This window comes from Arvicola amphibius, chromosome 1, assembly GCF_903992535.2.
Source record: "Arvicola amphibius chromosome 1, mArvAmp1.2, whole genome shotgun sequence".
Taxonomy (NCBI): domain Eukaryota; kingdom Metazoa; phylum Chordata; class Mammalia; order Rodentia; family Cricetidae; genus Arvicola; species Arvicola amphibius.
In genome coordinates, this window is record NC_052047.1 from 1,576,094 (window position 1) to 1,598,345 (window position 22,252).

Genomic DNA, 22,252 nt, shown 5'->3' on the forward strand with positions numbered 1-22,252 from the left:
TCTGGTTTTATGTGGTGCTGGGATCAAACCCAGGACTCTGTGTGTGTTTAAACACTTTACTATCGGAGCTACAGCTCCAACGGGCGATTCACCTTTTAATTGGAAAGCGAAGTGTAAATTGGAGTATCAAATTTGTGTTGGTGATTGCACTGACCGCACTTAAGTCTTACAGGTGCAGTTCACGGGCAGAAGAGAACAAGACCTTGCACGCTCACCTAGCCTTTACATCCCGAGGGCTATGGGGAAATTGCAGCAACGAAATTTAGGTAGCAAAGCAACAGCTGGGGAAGACGCTCTGCAAAGATGCTCTGCGCTAGCCTGTAGAGAGGAGAAGGCAAGACCCTGTCTACGCTACCGGAACATATCTTTTGATAACCAGAATTGGAAAATAAAACCAACTGGGGTAGAATGAATGTGTGCGAAGGGACTGCGATGGGGAGCGGGCTTATCTGAGGTTATATATATATATATATATATATATATATATATATATATATATCAAAAACCACAACCAAATAAAATCCGTGTCTTCTCCAGAGAGCCCTGGTAGTTTGAAGGATTCAGGGAGAGGCAGCCAGTCCCGGTACCCCACTCTTTCCCAAGTTAGGGATGCCCACCCTCCACTTCATCCCAGGCCGCTTCCTAACTTCCTTTCCCTTCTTTCAGCTTCAGATTTCTCTGCCCGAAGGGACGCGCAGGCTAGAGCAGGCTCTCTGGGCTCATCCATCAGCAGGAGAGGAGGGGCAGGAGGAGGAGTTTCTAGGCGGCCGAGCCCCCGCGGCCCGCGGCGCCCTTCCCCCCCCCCCCCTACGCGCTGATTGCTGTGGCTGCGCGCCCGACCCCGCCCGCGCGTGTGCGCGGCCGAGCGAGGGCGCCGCACGGGCCTGATGGGGGTGATCCAGGGTTTCGGGGACGCTGAGCGCCACTTTCCTCCTCCCTGGCAGTGAGAGAGAGAGGGACAAGGGGGAAGCGGGCTGCTGTCCTGCCAGGCCACTTTCGCTGCGCTATTCCGCGAGCTCCCGGCAGGAGGTGAAAGTCCCCGGCGGGGTCCGGATGGCGCAGTTGAGCTACGCCTGCTGAACTCGCGGCCGCCAGCGCTCGCAGGGCGCGGGGACCCGTCTCAGCTGCTCCCCCACTTAGCGGCGGACGGACGATCGGTTCCTGGACACGCCGCCTACGAGGTACGTGCGGACTCTGCGCCTGGTCCCCTGCTGTGCAGGCTGCGCGCTGCGGGCTGGTGCTTGCTTCGAGGGTTTGCTCGGGCCACCCGGGACCCCGAGCTCAGGACCTGGCTTTGATCCGGCCGGGTTGACGTTGAGCGGAACAGGGATCCGCGGCGGTCCCGGGTGGGCAGCGCCGGGGAGGAGCTCTCCACCGCCGCCTTCGCTCTTCCTCTCCGCGGTTTCCTAGTCCAGTGCGGGGCACACAGGCCACTGCCCTCCCGGCGCGTAACAGCGTGGGTGGGCACTCGACGGTGATGGATAGCAGAGGCCGCGGTCGCAGGACACGCGCGCCCAAGCCAACCCCGGGTCCCAGCCGGCCGCGCCCTGGCACAGGGAGGACGCCCGGGTTAACCCAGCCGCGCTCCCGCTGATGTTAGAGGCTCTCTCGGTGTGTGAACTTGTTTGGGACAAACACGGGACTCTTGGATGTTGTTAGAAGAATTGGCTTGCAGACTTGCGCATATTAGGGCATTTGTTCCACTTTACGGCACCCGGATAGAAGTGCAGACAGCCTGCGTGCCAAGCCTGAACTACCTCGGCGGGGTAGAACCTGGCGGCTTAGGTGTGGGTGCCAACAGTCGCCCTGCTCGCTAGCTGTGGGTTGGGGGGACCGGGTCCCGCAGGGTGGCATTGAGGCTGGAGGAGTGCACAGATGTTCCGGACGAGGACCGCGCGGAGCGGTGCACAGGTGTTAGCGCCGCGTGCCGCGCCCTGCGGTGAGGGATCCTGCGAGTGACAGATGGAGATGGGGAATCAGGCGTTTCAAAGTTTCTTCTTCCCTCGCAGAACTGAAAGGCTTGGTAGAAGTTTCCAACATACAAAACCCAAAGCAAAACAAAAAACACACCATATCGTGATCCTTTAATATCCTTGGAATGGTCGTTTAGACCGTAGTTGGTTACTCCAGGGAGCACTCAGCTGGTTCTTTTGAGGTAATAAAGCGGGAGTGTATTGGTTCACTGCTGTGTGCTCCATAATGTCTCCAAGGCAGCAGTCGGGCTTAAGTCCCACCCCAACTCTGGTTAAAATCTTGTGATTTTAGTAGACCCATTTTACAGTTCGCATGCCAGACTGTAGCCGCTGGAGGCTAAGTCACTTGCCCAAGGTGATATACACAGCTTTCTGTTTGTTTCAGTCCAAGAGCTTCTCCGGTCCTGGCGGGAAGCGGCAAGTACGGCAGTAAGTCCTTGGCCCTCTGTCTTGCTTAGCTTCCTGTTTGAGTTGAATACATCTTTTGAAACACTAATTATCTGTGATTAATTTAGGTGATCATACACGACCTTTGCAGGGGCCAAAGCCCAGCTCCCCTGAGCCTGGCTCCAGATAATTATAAATAGAACTCTGACTCGTGTTAAGCCTTAGTCCTCATTGCTTTTATTAATCTACCAGACGTTGTTGATCAAGGCCACTAGGCTTCCTTAGGAAGCAGCTTGAGGTTGGCGCAGGAGGTAGGGAAATAATTCTTACCCCCTGAAGGGCCATTAAGGAGGAGTTGATTTCATGGGATCGTGTCAGCTAGAGGATGTTGCTCTTGTTTCTTGATGTCCTCCGCTTTTGGCTTGGATTCTGCATTGTCTAGCGTTTCAAGGCTTCAGCGTATTTTTTACTCTTGGCATTGCTGTTAACTTTAAAGTATCTATTGTGACGGAATATGACCACCCCACATCAGCTTTGCTTAGCTATTGGGTAAGAGATATACATTTTAAAAAGATAAAGTCGTCAACGGTGTTTTGAGCCCCAGTACTTCAAAGGCCAATCCCCTGGGAAATTCATTATTCTTTTTAACATTCGCCAGTAGGGGGAGCATGGTGTACTTATTGACGTCCTGCGGGCACCTAAACCTGTTTTACTGTATGTACTATATATATTTCAGAAATGGAAAGCGTTGTAGCTTTATCTAGCAAAATAACTAAGCTGATTTCTGTGGAGGGATGGGTTTAATTTCAACTGGTTAAAAGCAGGATGACCCTGAGGTCTGGGCCTGAATGTTAAATGTGTTTACAGTGGCTTGTAGGCGCTCTCTCTCTCTCTCTCTCTCTCTCTCTCTCTCTCTCTCTCTCTCTCTCTCTCTCTCTCTCTCTCTCTCTCTCTCTCTCTCTCTCTCTCTCTCTCTCTCTCTCTCTCTCTCTCTCGTTTGCTTTCCTTGAGATATGTGCCTGTAAAATTTTGTGTTGTTTGAATAATATTTCAGGTTTTTTTTAGGAGAACTGGCAACCCAAAGAGATTCATTTGTGAATCCTTTCGTAATGACCCCTATTTGTCTCATGTATAAAACTGCATAAATGAACTCTTTGGGGAGGCTGATGAATCCAGTACCGCCATCACTATCTTTCATTAACACCTTCCAAATTTGAGATAGTAAGAGTAAGCTCATTATTCCATGTAGCTGTGCATTCTCTAGATATGTTTGTTTCAATACACGTTGAGTTCCCTGAGCAAAAAAGTGCTTGGGGGATGGGGGGTAAAAGGGCTCTAGATTTTATATCTGCATATACATAATGATCTCTTGGGGAGAGGTGACCCAAATCTAAGCGTAATTTGGGTGTCATATAGACCATAAAGGTAGTTCCATACAATGTTTTTAGTGTACCTACATTATTACTCTGGCTAGTTACACAAGATCAGTGTAAATTTTCCACTTGTGGGGGTCATGTTTGTGCTGAGAAAGTTTTGGATTTTGGAACATTTTGGATGTTGGATTTTTGGATCAGGGTCCTTTACCTGTGTGTCAATAGTTCAAAATCCTATCCTGTGTAAGTACAGGTGTCTGTGGTGTGTTTAGGCAATTATGCCTATAAATATGTTTACAAAATATTACAAAAAGGATTAGCATGCCTGTAAATCAGCCAAACTGAGTATTTTTTATTAAGTAAAAGTTTTCCGTCTTTGTAGCTCCATTAGCAGTCTTGTTTCTTGTGTATCTTTTATTAAAGGTTTAACTTTCTATTAGCTGTTAGGGTCAGATGGGTCCTATTTTAAATCCCTTTAGAATTTAGCCCCTTTTCTAGCTTGCAACCTGCATTTGACATTACAGACTCGCGGTTTTCCGGGGTCTCCGTTAGTCTTCCATTCTTTGATCTACTCATCTCACAAATGTTTATCAGTCCCTCCCCCCTCTAATCAGTCCCCGTTTCCGGGCTTTGGAGTTCGGGAAATTAGAATAACGTCTTTTGATAGCTGGGGTCACAATGGTCTGAGGATGCCAAGGCTTTCTCACAGAAGAGCATTCACGTGGCAAAACTAGTTTGCTGGAAGGAAACTATTGTCTCCTTCTTTTTTAATACTCAGAGGAATTAATCTTTTCCTTTTGCATACAAACTTAATTTATAAAAATCTGCCTGCCAGCCAGGCTGTGGTAATGCACGCCTTTAATCCCAGCATTTGGGAGACAGAGGCAGGCAGAGTTTGAGGCCAGACTTGTCTACAGAGTGAGTTCCAGGACAGCCAGGGCTGTCGAGAAACCCTGTCTCGAAAAAACCAAATCAGTCAGTCAGTCAATCAGTCAATCTGCCTGCCTAAAAGCCCAGGGAAGTCCTGTGGGGTCACTTCTGGCTTCTTTTAGTTCTCAAGTGGTCTTAAAATTCTACAAGTCTATGAAAGGTGTTTTACACCTAAGGACAGACAGGTAGAATTTAGAGTGGGCAGGTAAGTGGTATTGTCACTACAGCACACACACCACCCCCCTGTTTTTGTTGTTTTGAATTAACCGTGTTCTTGACAAATCATTAAATTTCCTTTTTGGGGTGTGTGCATGTGCACATGTGCATGCACACGCATTTGCCCTATGCATGCATGTGAATCTTGTGCATGCCTGGTTGTCAGAAGAGGGTGATGTATCCCCTGGAACTGGAGTTGCAGACATTGGTGAGCCACCATGTGGCTGGGAACTGAGCCTGTGTCCTTTGAGTGCAGACTGTGCCTGTTGCCGTGCTCCAGCACCTCTACAAGTCATTTTAATGTGCATTTTCTATAGTCTCAGTGCTGCTAGGTGGAAAGTGATTATGGCTGCATTTGTTGGTTAATGGAGGACAGCCTTTCCACCACAGGCCATTTTTAGTAAGAATTTTAATAGCTTATTTCAGCCAGTTCCTTATTTTCTTATATTTTCAAACATTGATTTTTTTTTCTCACATTTAAAAACCTTAACTTCTTTTTGAAGTTTACATGTCTGGTTAGGTTTATGTTCTTAGAGGTCTTTAACTCAAAAGTAGTTTTTCACTTCCTCAGGAGTGTGGACTGTTGGGAATATGAGAGCGAGCCTAGGTTAGGTGGAAACAATTACTGTTACTATTGTGATTGTTATGTTGAGGAGCTGGGGTTTGCAGCCTTATGCATTTGAGACCCAACCCCAAATAAGGAACACCAGTGTAGTGATATTTTGTTTGTGTTTTAACACATAAAGCTTGCCTGAAGATCAGAGTATAGAGCTAAGCCAGTAGAAGCTGGGCAGTGGTGGTGCATGCCTTTAATCCCAGCACTAGGGAGGTGGAGACAGGAGTGAATGGCTGGACAGAGAGAGGACTGGAAGGCCGGAGGAGTCTGATGCAGTCAGTCTGAGGATGCGGTCTGAGGAGACAGTCTGAGGACAGGATCTCCCATTTGGTTGAGCATTGGTAGAGGTAAGAACTCTCTAGACCGCTTGGCTTCTCTGATCCTCCAGCATTGACCCCTATATCTGATCCGGGTTTTTAGCATTAAGATCGACTAGAATTTGTGCAACACATCAATGAGTGACAGACTCACTAAGGTGTCTGTGTCAGTGGAAGCAAGCACAGCCCATGGCAGGAAGTTCTGGTTTCCCTGTCTTCTGACCACACGTGTGAAATAATACCACTTCTTTGTAGCATTTTGTCAAAACAAACTGTTATTAACCTGTTCAGTTTCTAGTCGGGATGACATAAACCAACCACCTAGAGAAACTGTACAGAAAGAATCTGGGTCCATTTCCTGGGCCCTGTCTATCTCTGGATGTCTTGCCTTTATAGTGCCTGAAATCGCAGTTTAGTGACTTACTTGGCCTCAACATGGATCTCCAAGCATGCTCCCTCTCCACCTTAGGGACCAGTTATTTGGATCTCCAGCTCTCTCAAGAGTGTAATATTTTGGTTTTGATGCACTATTCATATAAATTCTGCCTGAGGCTACTCTTGTTTGGACCTCATTCTGCATTTTTCCCCTTCATTTTTTCAGAACAGAGATGGAGGCTGATATAGGTTAACAAGCAGTTATGAGGCATGGAGACTGTATTTAAGAAGATCCTGCAGTAGAGGCTTGGAACTATGCCTTTAGGCTATCCGAGTGCATCTGCTGATGAGAATTATGTGTTTGCCCTGCACACGTGGTGTGTATGCATGTGTGCATGTGCACAGGCTGTTAGCCGAGCGTGGTGGTGCATGCCTATAACCACAGTTCTTGGGAGGTAGAGGCAGAAGAATCAGGAGTTCAAGATCAACTTAACATCCACAATGAGTTTGAGGCCAGCTGGTTACATAGACCCTGTCTTAAAAAAACAAAAAAACCCAAACAAACAAACAAACAACCCCCCCCCCCAAAAAATCCCCAAAATCAAAAACGTCTCCCAAATCTGGGCAAAGGACTCTCGAGCAACATGTGACGGTGGGCAAGTTTCTTTTTTTTTTTTTTTCAAATTTGATGTCACCAGACTAATCATTTAGATTAAGTCAGAAATACTGGATTCTTCTTCAAGGCTTTAAGAAAAGATAGTACAGAAATGCCTCTTTCCCTGGGTGAGGAGGGCCTGCAGAGCTGGGTACTGCTCACACCGAGAACAACAAATAGTCAGTTAGTTCATTTCTCTGGCATATGTCGAAGGTCGGGTTTTTGTATAAAATTACAGTAGGACCGTTTGTGAAAGCACATTTCCCTTGATTAATTCCTGGAGAAAAAAACGAGAGAAAACCTCTCTAGAAAACAGCCTGGGAATGGAGCCCTTGGGCCTTTCTTGTCGATCAGATTGCCCTGGGAGCCGAAGTGCTTGCTGCACTGACGGCCCATGTGGAGGGTCTGGCAGAATGTTGGGTTTCTTTTTATTTTTTTCTTCTTTAGCTTTTTTTTTCATGGAAACTTGATGAATACTTAATTCCATTTTGTGTGTGACGAGTCCCTCTGGCTTCTGTCATCCTGTTAGCATCTTTAGCAATTTATGTGTTTTGACAGTATGATGTTGGCCCTTGGATACAACACCATGCTGGTGACTGTTTGCGGATTTCACTTCATAATTATCTAACTGTGCAATAATTGCCAGAGCAGAATATGACTTTTTCCCCCCTTTCACATTGGGAAGGTTATTTGAGGCGAGACACTTTGACACAAAGCCTAAATAAATATCATTGTGCAATCCTTACTCTGTTATGGGGAGTTATCTCTTTTGTGGCTTTTATTCTTTTAAAACAAAACACTCAACACAGAGACTTCTTAGTATCCAGAAAGGGTATGGGCCTCTTTCTCCTGCATGGCTTTGTACAGCAGGCTGACAAACTCGGTTTGACTGGGAGGGAAAGCATCGTTGAGTCATAACGTGCATGAGCATCAATGCAGTACAGGTCTTCCCTGTGTGGGAAGAAGTTTCTCATCTTCTGAATGTGCTGCTTGACTCTTCGGGTCTACCTCCTTCTGCCAAGGCCTCTTTGGCCAGACGTCCCTCTGCATTTTCCTTCCTTCCTTCCTTCCTTCCTTCCTTCCTTCCTTCCTTCCTTCCTTCCTTCCTTCTTTTCTTCCTTTGTTTTACTTTTATGACTTTAGAGAGAGGGTCATGGTCATATATTCTTAACATGACTTTCGAACCATGAATCCTGTATGAGTAAAAGCCCATTTTGGGATGAGAGGGCTGCATCCCTGTCTTGGTTCCTAATCCCTACTCATTAACTGCAGTTGCAGCCTGGTTGTTGGATTCGTGATGTTTCCCACAGCAGCCCAGGAAGGAGGGAACCTATGTGCTGTATTCCACGCTGATGGCTTTTCAGTTTGTGGCATCTGTTTCCTTTGCTAGACTGTTCACAGTTTTATTTTGATGCAGCGTGTGGGCTTGAAGAAAGAGATTTCCTTTAGAAGGAGTTCTGCTAAGTTCTTGAAAACGCCTCCAGAAAACGTCTCAGATAGATAACGTTGCTGAATAGGGTTTGAATGGGGGTTCATTGACTCAGAGCAGGATTCTTTGGAGTTTAACTGGCCTGGGAGGCTGGGAGAGGGGGTGGGGTGGCTCTCCTATAGGAGAGCTGGAGAAAGCTTCCCTGTTGTGCCACAGGATGGAACTGCTAGCAAGTCTCAGGAGGCCTGCAGGCAGGAGCTGTAAGGCTTGCTGAGGTTGTGAGGCTACAGCTGGCAACTCTTAGGATCCCAAAGACGATACTGTTCTCCAAAAGCATCTGGCTCGAGTTATGCACCTCTCTCTCTCTCTCTCTCTCTCTCTCTCTCTCTCTCTCTCTCTCTCGCACACACACATTCATTCATGCACGCATGCACGCACAGATACCCAAAATTAAGACAATAAAAATGATCACCTGGGTGTGGGGCTGTTATTTACAGTGGAAAAGACAAAGGAACGTCGCTACATGCCTTCAGGAATCTGCCGGGTTTTCTGCTCACTTTCAGATGCCCCTCAAGTGCTCTGTACCAGAAATTAGAAACAAGTTTAGGATGGACATTTGGTTTCTCAGAGAACAGAAGAGCAAGCAGCTAGGCAGCTTCCAGAGGTGCTAAGGTGTCAGGAGTTCTGGGACCCAGCTGGTGTGTTTGGTGTAGTGTTTTCCTGTCCTCATAGTGCCAGGGTAGTGTGCAAGGTCCCACAGTGTCCCACACACTTTCCCCTTCTTTCCTGTAGTGTCTAGGCTCAGTGGGTTAGGAAATGTGAGACCCAAGAGTGAGAAGATGAGGGAGACAAGATGAGTAAGGAGCTGGATGATGCTCATGAACACCTTGTCCTTCACACTGGGCAGACACACCTAGCTTTGCCTTTCTTTGTGAACACGGGGGCTCATGTCTCTCAGGCTGGCTTCAAACTCAAGTGTAGCAGAGGATGATCTAAACCTCTGGTCTCCCCGGTGTTGGGATTACAGGCATACATCACCGGGCTTGGTTTATGTGGTGCTGGGACTTGAACCCAGGGCTTTGTTTGTGTTAAGCAAGCACTCTGTCAGCTGAACTACAACGCAAGCCCAGCTGCTAGCCGTGTTGCAGTGCTTGCTGCTGGTTGTGGGATCAGTGGGCTCAGGAGACCCAGGTGGCCATGAACCTCTTTCCTGTTCCAGTAGCTCACACCCAGCATGTTGCTCACACCCAGCGTGTTGCTCACACCCAGCGTGTTGCTCATTGGAACACCGTCCCAGCCTGCTGCTTGCTTCTGCTCTTCTCTTCCCTCCATGTTCCCTTCTGTGGTTTTCTCAAAACTAGCTCTCCTGTCTTCTCCTTCGAGCTCCTGACCTCTCTTCATGCTTCCCTTTCAGTACTGAGCCCCTGTGTGCTGGCATTAGCATTAACCCACTTTCTGTCACTACAACCGAATTTCTAAGACCGAGTCATTTATACAGAATGAAGGTTTGCTCAGTTCATGCTTCTGAAGGCAGGGAGACCGCGCCGCCGATAAGGCGCTTGTTGCTGGTGGGCTCCACAGCATCTCCAGGTGGCGGAGGGGGAAGAGTGTCCCAGCTCAGGTGTCTCTCTGTGAAAAGCTGTAGTCAGGGTCAGGGCCCTCACTTGACGACCTCACTTTATTGCCATCTCTTGATCCCTCATTATGGGGATTAAATTTCAGCGTAAGTTTTGGTGGGAACATCTGAACTGTTAGCTCTTTCCTTGGCCCTTCTTTCTTCTTCTCAGTCTACATTTAACTGTTCATATTTCCATGTTCAATGGCCATAACTATTCTACAAACTTCTAGCTCTCTCGTTTAGACTCGGCTGGAGATAGTCTCGTGTGGTTTGAACAGGTCTTCCCGTTAAATTAAACCCACCCTCTAGTGCACCGTGCTGTTCTGTGACCCACCCACCCTCTAGTGCACCGTGCTGTTCTGTGACCCACCCACCCTCTAGTGCACCGTGCTGTTCTGTGACCCACCCACCCTCTAGTGCACCGTGCTGTTCTGTGACCCACCCACCCTCTAGTGCACCGTGCTGTTCTGTGACCCATAGTTTTCTCTTTTTCACTATACACGTCAGCAGTGGAAACCAGAAACGAAGCTAGCCTCTCGGTCTTGCTTCTCTGCTCCTCCCCCCTCCCCCCCCCCATCCATGGATGTGGTCTTAACTCAGCAAATCTCCGCAGATAACACTCTCTCCTCAACCCCCAGGACTTCCCAGACCCTGGGCTATTCCCATCATCATCGAGCGATTTTCATGGCGTCTACATCTGTCACGGCATCTTCTCAGGCCCATCTGACTGCGCCTCTTGCTCTATGCGGTCCCTGTGACTCTGTTCTCCATAGCGTGGACTGCGTGGTTAGTAACTTTCAGCCACTTCTCTGCCTCCTCCCTCTGCTTCTCGTGAACCTCATGGTGTTTCCCCAGTGTGCCACGCGTGCCCACACACAGGTCCTTCTGTCACTAACTGTCTGGTGTTCCCAGCTCCCCTTCCAGCCTCTCTCTGTCCCTAGCTCTTCACATGGTTCGTCTTGGAGATGCCCTCTCTCAGTGGCTCCTGAGAAACTTCCATTGCTTTGGCTTTTCTTCCTGAGGACTTTCCTGGATCAACACTGAGCTTTTCAGTCATCTTTTCATCACCATAGCCACGTACCTGAGATCGTTCTAACAAAGAGAGAAGGTTCTTGGCTCACAGTTTGGAGGGGCGCGTTCAGAGCTGGCCCTGCTGTCTGTGGTGAGGTAGCACACACGGTGGGACGTATGACAACAACGTTGCTCACCTTATGTCTAGGCAAGAAATAGAAGGCTGGGGTCTCGCCACCTCTTCAGGTGCCTGCCCTCAATGGTCTAAGGTCTCTCACTAGGTACCTCCTTCCTGAAGGCTTTACCGCTCCTTGTGGTCCTCCTGTGAGGAACCAAGCCTTTAATAAATGGGTCTTTTGGAAAACATTCTGTTCTCCCAGGTATCTGAAGCTCAATTCCTGTGCATCCTTGGTCAAAACAAAGAAAGAAGTGGAAGACTCAGATGCACACTTCCTTTCCCCTTCTCTGCTTTCATCTTCTTAGCACGCAGTTCCACCTCACATACAGTTGTGTGTTGTGCTCATGCTCGGTCTCCAGACCTCTTGGGGTTGGAATTCGCACATTTTCTTCCTTGTTGCATTTCTGTGTGTGAAGCAGTGGCCGACCGGCGAGGGACAAGTCCTTCAGAACTGCACCGTTTGTTGCATGAATCAATTAACTAGAAGATGCAGGCCTTTGGCAATTTTGGGGTACCTCTGGTTCAATATACACTCAGCTCTCTGTCCTGCTGGAAGGTGGAGAATCTGATTTTTCACAGCCCCATTGAAGACCTCATGGGCTGGAACACTGACGGCTCTCCCTGCCGTACAAGTGGTTTGGGGAGATTCCCATTTCACTCCACCAGGCATAGACTGTGGTTTCCCTCTGCCTGTGGTTTGCCCTTTAACCCATCCTGCTAAATAGATGAAAAGTAAACACAGTAGTGGAAGAAGGGGCTCAGGGAGAGGGGAAGAGGGTGGGCAGAGCTGAAGGCAGAATTTCATCGTGGCCCTGACATCCTCCTTTGGCTCTGAGCTCATCCTGTTGGCAGTTCACGGAACCTTCCAGAATTGCCCTGCCTGGGGCTACAATAGCTGGGAGACAGCCAGGCCTCATGTCTCTTGAGTGGTTGTTTTTTGTTTTTTGTTTTTGGTACTGTTTTCTTTGAAAAGAAATGTTCTACTTTAGGCAAGAAAGACATAGAAGGAAATTAAATTACCATCTCATGTAGCCCAGGCTGGACTCAAACTCAAGAACCTTCTGCATGTACCTCTTGTTCACTGGGATTACACATATGTACCACGATACCCAGTTTTTACCATCTTAGGAAACTTTTTTAAAGATTAATTTTTATTATGTTTTATTTATGTGCCTATGTGGGGGAGGGGTCAGAAAACAACTTTGTAGAAGCTGGTTCTCTCTGTCTGTCACCTGGGCTCCCGGTTCAAACTCAAGTTGTCAGGCTAGGCAGTAAGCCTCCCTTCCCACCTACCTCATCTTTAATTTAAAGTGAAGTTTCAACCCTTCTTAGATTGTCACAGTGTTTCTCTATCCTCTGCTTAACTGCCACCTCACCTGGGGGGGGGGGTCTTTCTTGACTCGTCTAAAACAAACTCAGCCTGTCTTTAACCCTTCACAGACCTTGTCTTCTGTTCCCCACTAGAAAGGTAGACTCCACAGAGTGTTGCTAACCTGTGCTTATCTCCGGGAACCAGCGTCCAACACATCATTGTTACTTTTAAATGTTTTTTAAGTTAATGAATGAAGCAACACATAACTGCTGGCCAGACCTTGCCATGCTGACTTCAAGACAAAGTAACTTGCCCTGTGTCAGCCCCTGTCAGCTAGAAGCTGTCCCTTGTCCCTGGCCAATGTCCACAGTGATATAGGAACCTGCACAGGCCCTTTCTTTCCTTTTCTTTTCTTTCCGTTTCTTTTCTTTTTTTTCTTCTTGATTGTGAGCTATTTCTGGCACAGCCCCTGTTTATAGTGGCTAAGAGCATGGGTTGTGGATTTAGACAGACTTGGGCTCAAATTCTGGTCCAGGGATGCTTAGCTGGTGATCTTGGGGTTGCTTAGCAACTTAAAGGAAGCATCAGTCTCTGTGGGTGGTTGAGAGAATCACTGAGATGCTATGTGGGGTCAGAGAAGAAAGTCAGGCAGGATGCGCATAGGAACAGGCTAAGGCACACACTCAGGGACAGCTGTAGCTGGAAAGCAGTCTGGGAGAAGTAGAGGACCAGTCATGGAGAGTTCTGAGTTCTTAATATGGCTATCTGTAAGAGACTGCAGTAGGTATGATCCATCTCTAACGCTGAGTTGGCTCGAAGTAGGTAACAAGGAACACATTACACACAGGAAGGATATCAAGGCTAGGATTAATTGTACATGGCTTTTAGAATAGGAGGGTGGAATGGGTAGTTCTTAGACTTTGAAGACTGGCATAAAATGGCAGTTTTAATTAAAAAACCAACTATTTATATATCCTTTATATATAATAAAAAATAAACAAAATGAGCATGTCTGACAGAAGTTGGATTTAAACGCTTGCGTTGCTGGGAGCATACTGCATCTGTGTTCACATAAGTTCTAGATGAATAGTGAGCATAGCAACAGTGCCATCGTTGGCACTGTGTATGAGGTTGGATGTTTGCCGTGGATGGTTTGTTATCCTGCTGGCCTGTGCACAGTAAGGCATTTGAGTCTTCCACAAGAATGCATGGGAGTTCATTTTCTGTGAGGGACTCTGTCAGCTGTCAGTCATGATGACGACTGTACGGGAGGTATAGAAGAAACGAGTTTTTATTTAACCTATTCATATTAAGGATGAAGAAAGTTAAAGCCCAGAATGCCTTGTGAGACCCTTGGATGGCAGAACTCTTGCCTTCTGTCCTCTTGAGCATACTCAAGAGTTCTTTCTTGCAGCTGCTTCTGGTTTGCTGGTCATTCACTACTGGAAATGTTCTAACAAATTCCTGGCTTTCCATAAATTTCCTATTGTAATGCATATAATAGTTTCATTTCTTTTAGTAGCGCTAGTGATCTAGCCCAGGGTCTTAAGCATGTTATAGGCGTGAGCCTCACCATTGAGCTATTCTCTTGTGCTGGTTGGTTTTAGTTTAACTTGATACAGACTGGGGTCACCCAGTGACTATTGCTGTGGAAAAACACCATGACCAAGGCAGTTCTTATAACAATAGCTGGAGCATGGTGACACACATGGCTTTGGAGCAGTAGCTGAGGGCTGCATCCTGATCCATAGGCCAAGAGAGAGATAGAGAGAAAGTTGGGGCCTTGCATGGGCTTTTGAAACCTCAAAGCCCACCTTGAAGATTTCAAAGAAACCTCAAAATAACACTTTGACTCCTCCAACAAGGCCATTCCTATTCCAACAAAGCCACACCCCCAATCCTTCTAATCCTAAAATAGTGCCACACCCTGATGACTAAGTGTTCAAATATATGAACCTGGGGAATCTATTCCTATTCAAACCTCCACACCTTGGAAGAGCCACAGTGAATAATCACCTCTATTACATTGGCCTGTGGGTAGGTCTGTGGCATTTTCTTGATTGACATTGATGTGGAAGGGACCAGGCCACAGAGAGTGGTGCCATTCTTGAGCAGGCCTGGACTGTAGAAGAAAGCAGGCTGAGGAAGCCACAGAGATCAAGCCAGTAAGCAGCATTACTCAGTGGTTTCTCCTTCAAGCTCCTGCCTAGAGTTCCTGATTTGGCTTCCTTCAGTGATGAACTGTAACCTGAAAGTCAAATAAACCCTTCCCTCCCTAGGTTGCTGTTGGTCAGTGTTTTATCACAGCAGAAGACAAACTAGAACACCCAGTTCTGTCACAGCTCGTCCAATGGGGAAAGAAGAGAATCGCAGTTGGGAATGTGCACTACACTGAACCTTGATGGAATCCCTTGCAGCTTTGTAACTAAACCCTCTTGATAACAGCTGGCTCCTCATTCTGAACAGTTTGGTTGGGTTATTGACCCTGATAGGCAGAGTTCCACAGTCCCCTGCTTAAACCTCTGAAGATTTGAGAACCAGAAGGTAGAAGAGGAAGTACATACAAATCCCTGCCTTAGCCATGTCCAGGCAGCAGCTCCTCTATTGGGGACAGCTTCACAAGCAGTTGTGAGGGGTGTTAGGGCTGTGTCTTTTCGTGTTGATTTGAGAAAACGTCCCCCTGTGTAGCTCTGGCTAAATTAGACATGGCTGCATAGATAGGCCGGTCTTGAATTGTGATAGTCTTCCCATTCATAGAAGGCAAACTAGAGCCTCTTGAATGCTAGGATTTAACCCACCATGCCTGCTTGGCTCAAGACTCTTTTGTTTTATTACTTTATTTACTTAGTGTGTGTGTGTGTGTGTGTGTGTGTGTGTGTGTGTGTGTGGTGTGTGCACGCGCGCGCACACACACACACCCATAGTAGCCATGTGGAGGTCAGCGGGGACTTTTAGGAGTTCTCTCCTACTATCTTGTGGGATCTGGCAATCAAACTCAGGTCATTAAGGCATATGTGCAAGCTCCTTCACATGTTGAGCTATCTATGCTGACCCAGGACTCATATTAAAAGTGTTTTATTTTTATTTTTAAATGTGTATGTCTCAGTATGGGTATGTGCTACTGAGTGAAGCTGCCCATGGAGGCTACAGGTATAGGATCCTCTGAAGCTGGAGTTACAGGTGATTATTGTAAGCCACCTGATGTGGGTTCTGGGAATCAACTCTTCAGCATATCTCTCTCTCTCTCTCTCTCTCTCTCTCTCTCTCTCTCTCTCTCTCTCTCTCTCTCATTCCTCTTTCTCCTCCTTCTTCCTCCTTTTTCCTCCTCTTCCTCTTCTTTGCCTTTCTTCCTCCTTTTCTTCCTCTTCCTCACCCTCCTTCTTCCTCCTGCCTCTTCCTCTTCCTCCTCTTCTCCTTCTTCATGACAGGGTCTCACTATGTGGCCCTGGTTGGCCTGAAACCTTCTGTAGAACAGACTGGCCTTGAACTCACAGAGATCCATTGCCTCTGCCTCCCAAGTGCTGAGATTAAAGGCCTGTGTCACTATGCCCAGCTGTGTTCTTTTGCTGATAGAATTTTTGAATTCTAGGAAATAAAGTCTTATCTCAAAATTAATAACTTTCCATAAATTAGTATCTATGCTTTTCACTGGCAGTTTGCCCATGAATTAGTATCTATGTTGCTTTTTGCTGGCAGTTTGCCTATTAAAGTCTTGTGCATATTTTAACCACTAACAACTGTCTCAAGTGTGGGTCAGGAATCAGTCTGTGAGTCTGAATTAAACATGGTCTTCCTTAGCCTTGGGACATTTCTCCCCATTTGCTTTCCTCGGGGTAGTGTGTTTTGCTTCCCTCCTGAGCAGACCAGAGACATCATCTAAACAGTCTTCCTGTAGCAGCTCCTTCTCCAGGTGGCCATGTGGGCATTCCAGACAGTGCTGTGTGTGTCCAGGACACTGACACAGACCCCTGTTAGTGCTGAGGTCATAGTGTGGCTGGATCAGGGGCTGGCATTGAAGTGGGATTTGATAGCTGGATTGTGGACTGTGTCGGAAACCCATCTCTCTTCTATACCATCTGGGATTTCCCTGTCTGAGGCCATGGACAACTCTTCTTATTGGTCATCGTCCTCATTCTCTTTACCAGGTGGGCTCCGTGGGGTCACAAGCCATGCCTGCAGCTTTGACTCTGTGCCAGCCCTGGTGCTGAAATGTGCTAACTTTTACCATTAAACACAATATTGAGAGAGAGAGAAAGAGAAACCCTTCACAGACAAGTGCACGCCCACAGGCCATCACAGTGTGGACAAGCCTCCATAAAGACTCTCATCCCATGTGATCCCAGGTTGTGGCAGGTTGACAGTTAAAACTAACCATCACAAAGGGGATCAGTACAGCCTGAACAGAGGCTGCAGGGTCCATAGGAGGAGGAGGAAGGGCCCTGAGATGTTCTATGGAGAGCTGACTGCAGGGATTACCAGAGGGCATGAGATTAGCTGACATTCTCAGAGCAGGTCAGACATAAAAGGATGGAAGGCAAACTCAGAATGGAGCCTTTGGTCTTCCCCTGTGCTCACACAGGACATCCTCAGAGCTCCTGTCCTCCCAGCACTTGAGAAGTAGAAGCAGAAGGACGTTTAGGAGTTCAAGATCATTCTTGGCTTTTCCAGATGTTCTAAGCCAATGGGAATTCTATGGGGACCCCCACCCCACCCTGGCCCATTCTCTCTCTCTGAGCTAAGAACATCAATGTACCTGGCCATAGCACTCTTGGTTTCTTAGGACTAAACCCTATTACATCCTTAAAAACCCAGGTATGCCTGATTAGACCCTTGGTGGAGAAAGGGGCAGTGTCTTGGTGCTCAGTTTTCCAATTGTTGGCAATTAACATGAACTGATGAGGCTCCATCTTTCTCCCTCTACGTGGCTCAGCCCACATCCTCATGGGCCCTGGACTCCTGGTCCCTAGTCACCTGAACTCCCACCCCTCACAGCCCCTGCTCAGCCTGGAACAGAGGGGTTTTTCATAATTGGTAAACTGAGGTGGGAAGAGTCACCCTGAATTTGGGTAGCACTGTCTCATGCCTCTGCGCAGTGCAAGCACAACAAAAGCAAGCCATGTGAGCAAACGTTCATTTAATCTGCTCAGCTCTTGGCGGATGTGATGTGACTGGCTGTCTCCAAGCATGTGACCCTTTGACTGTCAGGGCCTGCAACTTGGATCCGTGAGCTGAAATCAAAGTATTTTATCATAATAACAAAAGCGAAATAAGGATACTCACCCAGTGTCTTTCTGTGCCCAATATTTAAAGATATGTGTCTCCTAAAAGTCCTTCCTTTATAATTCTTTCCATACTGTGTAATCCATGTTTGTGACCATATGCCTGTTTGCCATACTGTAAATCCCTAAGTGTAAAAAGCATGCCTCTCAATTGATTGGCCACTATATTTCTATTATCTCATGCAGGGCAAATAGTAATAAAGGTCTGTGGACAGAAGAAATGATGCTGAGAAATTAAATGTCTCATCCCAAGAAGCAAATGACGTTGCTTTTATTTGGCCCAAACAAAACTCCACCACGCAGAGGCTTGGGCCCTTTTCACATCGCCATACCCTTGGCATCAGACCGGTTTGCCTGGCACACAGTGGCTGTAAATATTTGCCGAGTATCATCGACGCTTAGACACGGTTCCAGAGATTTCTCATCCAGATCCACTCCCCCACCCTCCCTCTCTGGGTACCTGAGTGATGCAGCTTCTCTCTGTATGGAGGGGAGTTTAGCCGCTGCTAGGCTGCGCTCATCTGTGTACCGTTCTAGGGCATCCAGGTGTTACCAGCAACTGCTCTGCCACCTCCCCGGCTACCACACGACACGCTGATGTTGCAGTCCACACTGCTGTCACTGAATAGTGGACAAAACAGCTTTACCTGCTTTAACCATTTTCTTTCTTTTTTTTTTTTTTTTTTTTTTGGTTTTTCGAGACAGGGTTTCTCTGTAGCTTTGAAGCCTATCCTGGAACTAGCTCTTGTAGACCATTTAACCATTTTCAAACACAAAAAAAAACCCACCTAATTGACAAAGTAGAAATGTTTTAAAATTTTGCGTATGTGTGTGAACATCTACATGCATACATGTGCACATGTGTGCACATGGCCATGGTCATGCATGTGCTGTGACACTCAAGTGGAAGATCAGAAGACAGTTTCCGGTTCTCTTCTTTCACTGTAGGTTCCAAGGATTGAACTCGGGCTGTTGGGTTGGTACAGCAAGCACTTGGTCTGCTGAGTTGTTTTGCCAGATCCCTTCATTTCTAAGCCATCAGAAACTCGAGTAACTCATTATTTGAGCTCAGGAAATGCCATTTCCCCTGGCAACAAAAGGCCTTGGCCTTCCTGATCCTTCTGCCTCTGGAGTGTTGCGATTTCAGGCATGTACCACCCGGCCTGCTCTATGTGTTATTGTGAACGAAGTGTAATATTGTCTGTGTAGCGGGCAAGCATCCTGATGGAGTGTGCACTGTCTGTGTAGCGAGCGAGCGTCCTGATGGAGTGTGTACTGTCTGTGTAGCGGGCCAGCATTCTGATGGAGTGTGTACTGTCTGTGTAGCGGGCAAGCATCCTGATGGAGTGTGTACTGTCTGTGTAGCGGGCAAGCATCCTGATGGAGTGTGTACTGTCTGTGTAGCGGGCAAGAATCCTGATGGAGTGTGTACTGTCTGTGTAGCGGGCCAGCGTCCTGATGGAGTGTGTACTGTCTGTGTAGCGGGCCAGCATCCTGATGGAGTGTGTACTGTCTGTGTAGCGGGCCAGTATCCTGATGGAGTGTGTACTGTCTGTGTAGCGGGCCAGTATCCTGATGGAGTGTGTACTGTCTGTGTAGCGGGCCAGCGTCCTGATGGAGTGTGTACTGTCTGTGTAGCGGGCCAGCGTCCTGATGGAGTGTGTACTGTCTGTGTAGCGGGCCAGCGTCCTGATGGAGTGTGTACTGTCTGTGTAGCGAGCGAGCATCCTGATGGAGTGTGTACTGTCTGTGTAGCGGGCCAGCGTCCTGATGGAGTGTGTACTGTCTGTGTAGCGAGCGAGCATTCTACCAGCTGAGTAACCTCCAACTCCTACTCATGACAGTTTTTTAATTCTGTTTGCTAAATCAATCTTCATATGATCTTCAAATCTGGGTCAGTGACGATTCAGCCGACTAAAGTGATGCTGACAACAGGAGTTCAGTCCCTGAGATCCTAGTGGAGGAAGAACATTGACCTCTGAAAGGTGTCTGCTGCATGTGTGAGTGCTGTCCATGTGTGAATCTGTGTGTACACACACATACACCACCCTCACACACACACACATCACAATAGACAAACTCACACACCAAACAAACATACATAAGACACAGATACACATTAACACACATACCACCACCACACACTCACACAGACACACATACTCACACATCACACACACAAGACACAGATACACACTAGCACACACACCATCACATGCTCACACCACTTATCATACAATACAAACTCACAACAACAACAACAACAACAACACACACACACACACACACACACACACACACACACACACACACACACTCTTTAGCCCAGAGCAGGTTTTTCTAAGCTGCTCCTTTCAAACCAGGGTTTCAGACCCTGGTGTTGTCAAGGATTCGGTTGAGTAGGCTTTCCCCAGCTAATCCCTCTATTTACCCACGTGCTTTGCTGGATCCGAGGAATGTGCAGCAGCCAGCTCAGATTAATGGCCTCAGAAGTAAACACAGCACGATCTGAAGTCAACAGACTTAGTGGCACAGTCCTCTCTGTTTTTAATCTGTGACTCCCGCTCTCCATGTTCTTCTGTTAATTTGTGGCGCTTGCTGCTCTCAGTCCCTCTGCTTTGAAGCTGTAAATGGTGAGCGGAGAGACCACTCCTCTACAGTAGCCTGCAAATTGTTCCAGGACCTCCGTGGGCCTTTTCGTGTATATTCTTGTCGCTCATGAGCCCAGAGAGATCGGATGACGTCAAGGAGGGTGAGCAGCCTCTGGTCTTTTCCAGATGAATGTGACAGACCCTCACCGAAAAGAGGAGCTTGTGTTTTCTGATTTTATTTGAAAGCTTCAACTTTCGGAGGCCTGGCTTCCCCCAAATTCTGCCGAGGGACCAAGTCTCTGAGTGTTGGCTGGAGATCAGCCAGGTAGGGCTCATGTGGTTCCCTTTTTAGTCTCCCGTGTCCTAGACCTCTGTCACCACCCTGGGGAGATTAGACCAAAGCTCTCTGCAGTTTGCTTTCTTCTTGGACGAGTTCTGTTAAAGAGGGACTTTAGCTCAAAGAAGGCCCCCTCTTTGTTTGCAACAGCTGTGTGGAGTTCCAACTTGTCTTGGACTTCCTCAGCGCTGTCTTGAGATCCGGCGTGAACTTGCTGTGGTTTGCCTTTGGGCATCAATCTGTTTAGCTTGGCTCAGTTGTATAATAATTATATAATTGCCCAATATTCTTGTCAGCAATTTGCAGTCCATATTTTTAATAGAATCACTTGCCTTTCTTTCCATGGGTTCCCTCAGAACTGGTGTAAGCTCCTGGATTAATGCAGCCCAGCCCCACGGGCCCCATGCAGTTGGGGGCAGGGGTGACCTGAGCCCTGTGCTGCCTGTGGCCATTCGCCCATAAAAATCCTCCTGTAAGCCATCTTCTAAGTGCTCCTTATGGGTTTTGCTTTATTAAAATTTCTGCTAGTATTTGTTGAAATGTTGTGTCCTTTGAGAGAGATTCTTTTCTTTATTAATTAACCCATTTAGGAAATCTAGTTTTTCAAAGAGGAAAAACTGGGACAAACTTTCCTTGTTGTTCAGTTCTTAAGTTAATAGATATTTTCGTTTCTCTGACACAGCGTGGAAAGATGGTGGAAATCTGAGGCTTAAAGGGGTTGTTGAAGCTAATTGCATGGCTTCCAAATCAGTTTTCTAACTCAGTTAGCATCGTGTCAACTCCATCTAAGCACTGTGCTGCTCTCTGGGCCTTCATCCCAGCTCCACTGGCCACTTTTCTCTCTCAGTGGCCCTGCTCTTTACTGTAGGTTCTCTCCTTTGCAATAGGCAAAACTTGCTGGGTTTGCTAAGAATTACATAAATAACCACGCCCTGATCCTTCCAGTTTATCAGTGAGAAGACCTTAAGGAGAATGGAGCAGTGGACAAAGTAGTTGACATTGATGTCTGATTGAATGATTGATTGTATATGATCTGGGAGCCACTTTTCTAAGCCTGTGCTTGCTTTCTGTCTCTCTCTTTCTCTCTTCTCTGTCTCTCTCTGTGTCTCTGTCTGTCTGTCTCTGTCTGTCTGTCTGTCTGTCTCTCTCTCTCTCTCTCTCTCTCTCTCTCTCACACACACACACACACACACACATATTTCAAAGCAAGACCCTATATTAAAGAAAACAACAGATCCCTGAAAACATACATATAAAAGTCACAAAACTCAACTGGGCATGGTGGCTCACGCCTTTAATTCCAGAACTCAGGAGACAAAGGAAGGTGGATCTCTGTGAGTTTTGGCCCAGCCTGTTCTTCATAGTGAGCTCCAGAACTGCCTAGCTTACACAGTGAGACCTTGCCTCAAGCGAACAACACCCCCCCCACACACACACCACAAAAGCAATAATAAAATCCTGACAGGGCTCTAGACAGGACGGGGTTAGAAAGATCCTTCTAGATCTCCTGGCCCAGGACTGAGTCTTCTGCAGGACAGAGGGGCAGTGAGGACTTTATTGCTTTTCAATGTTGGCAAAAAGGTGAAAGAGCTTTGTTTTTTTATGGTTCTGTGTGTGCGTTTTGCAGATCAATTTTCAGTGTAATTGAATTCAAT

General features: G+C 47.2%; 1 protein-coding gene across 2 annotated transcripts in view; it reads left to right on the forward strand.

Annotated features, from left to right (window-relative positions):
- The first annotated feature begins 871 nt into the window (after positions 1–871).
- The window catches only part of Tgfbr3 (transforming growth factor beta receptor 3), a 182,110-nt gene continuing 160,729 nt past the window's right edge, over positions 872–22,252 (forward strand). The window contains exon 1 of one of the 2 annotated variants that reach the window (XM_038329129.1): positions 872–1,181. The gene's annotated coding sequence lies outside the window, so the exon portion shown is untranslated. Of the gene's footprint in view, positions 1,182–20,311; positions 20,422–22,252 lie in introns of those variants that run through there. The other variant, XM_038329137.1, reaches the window with a different exon arrangement.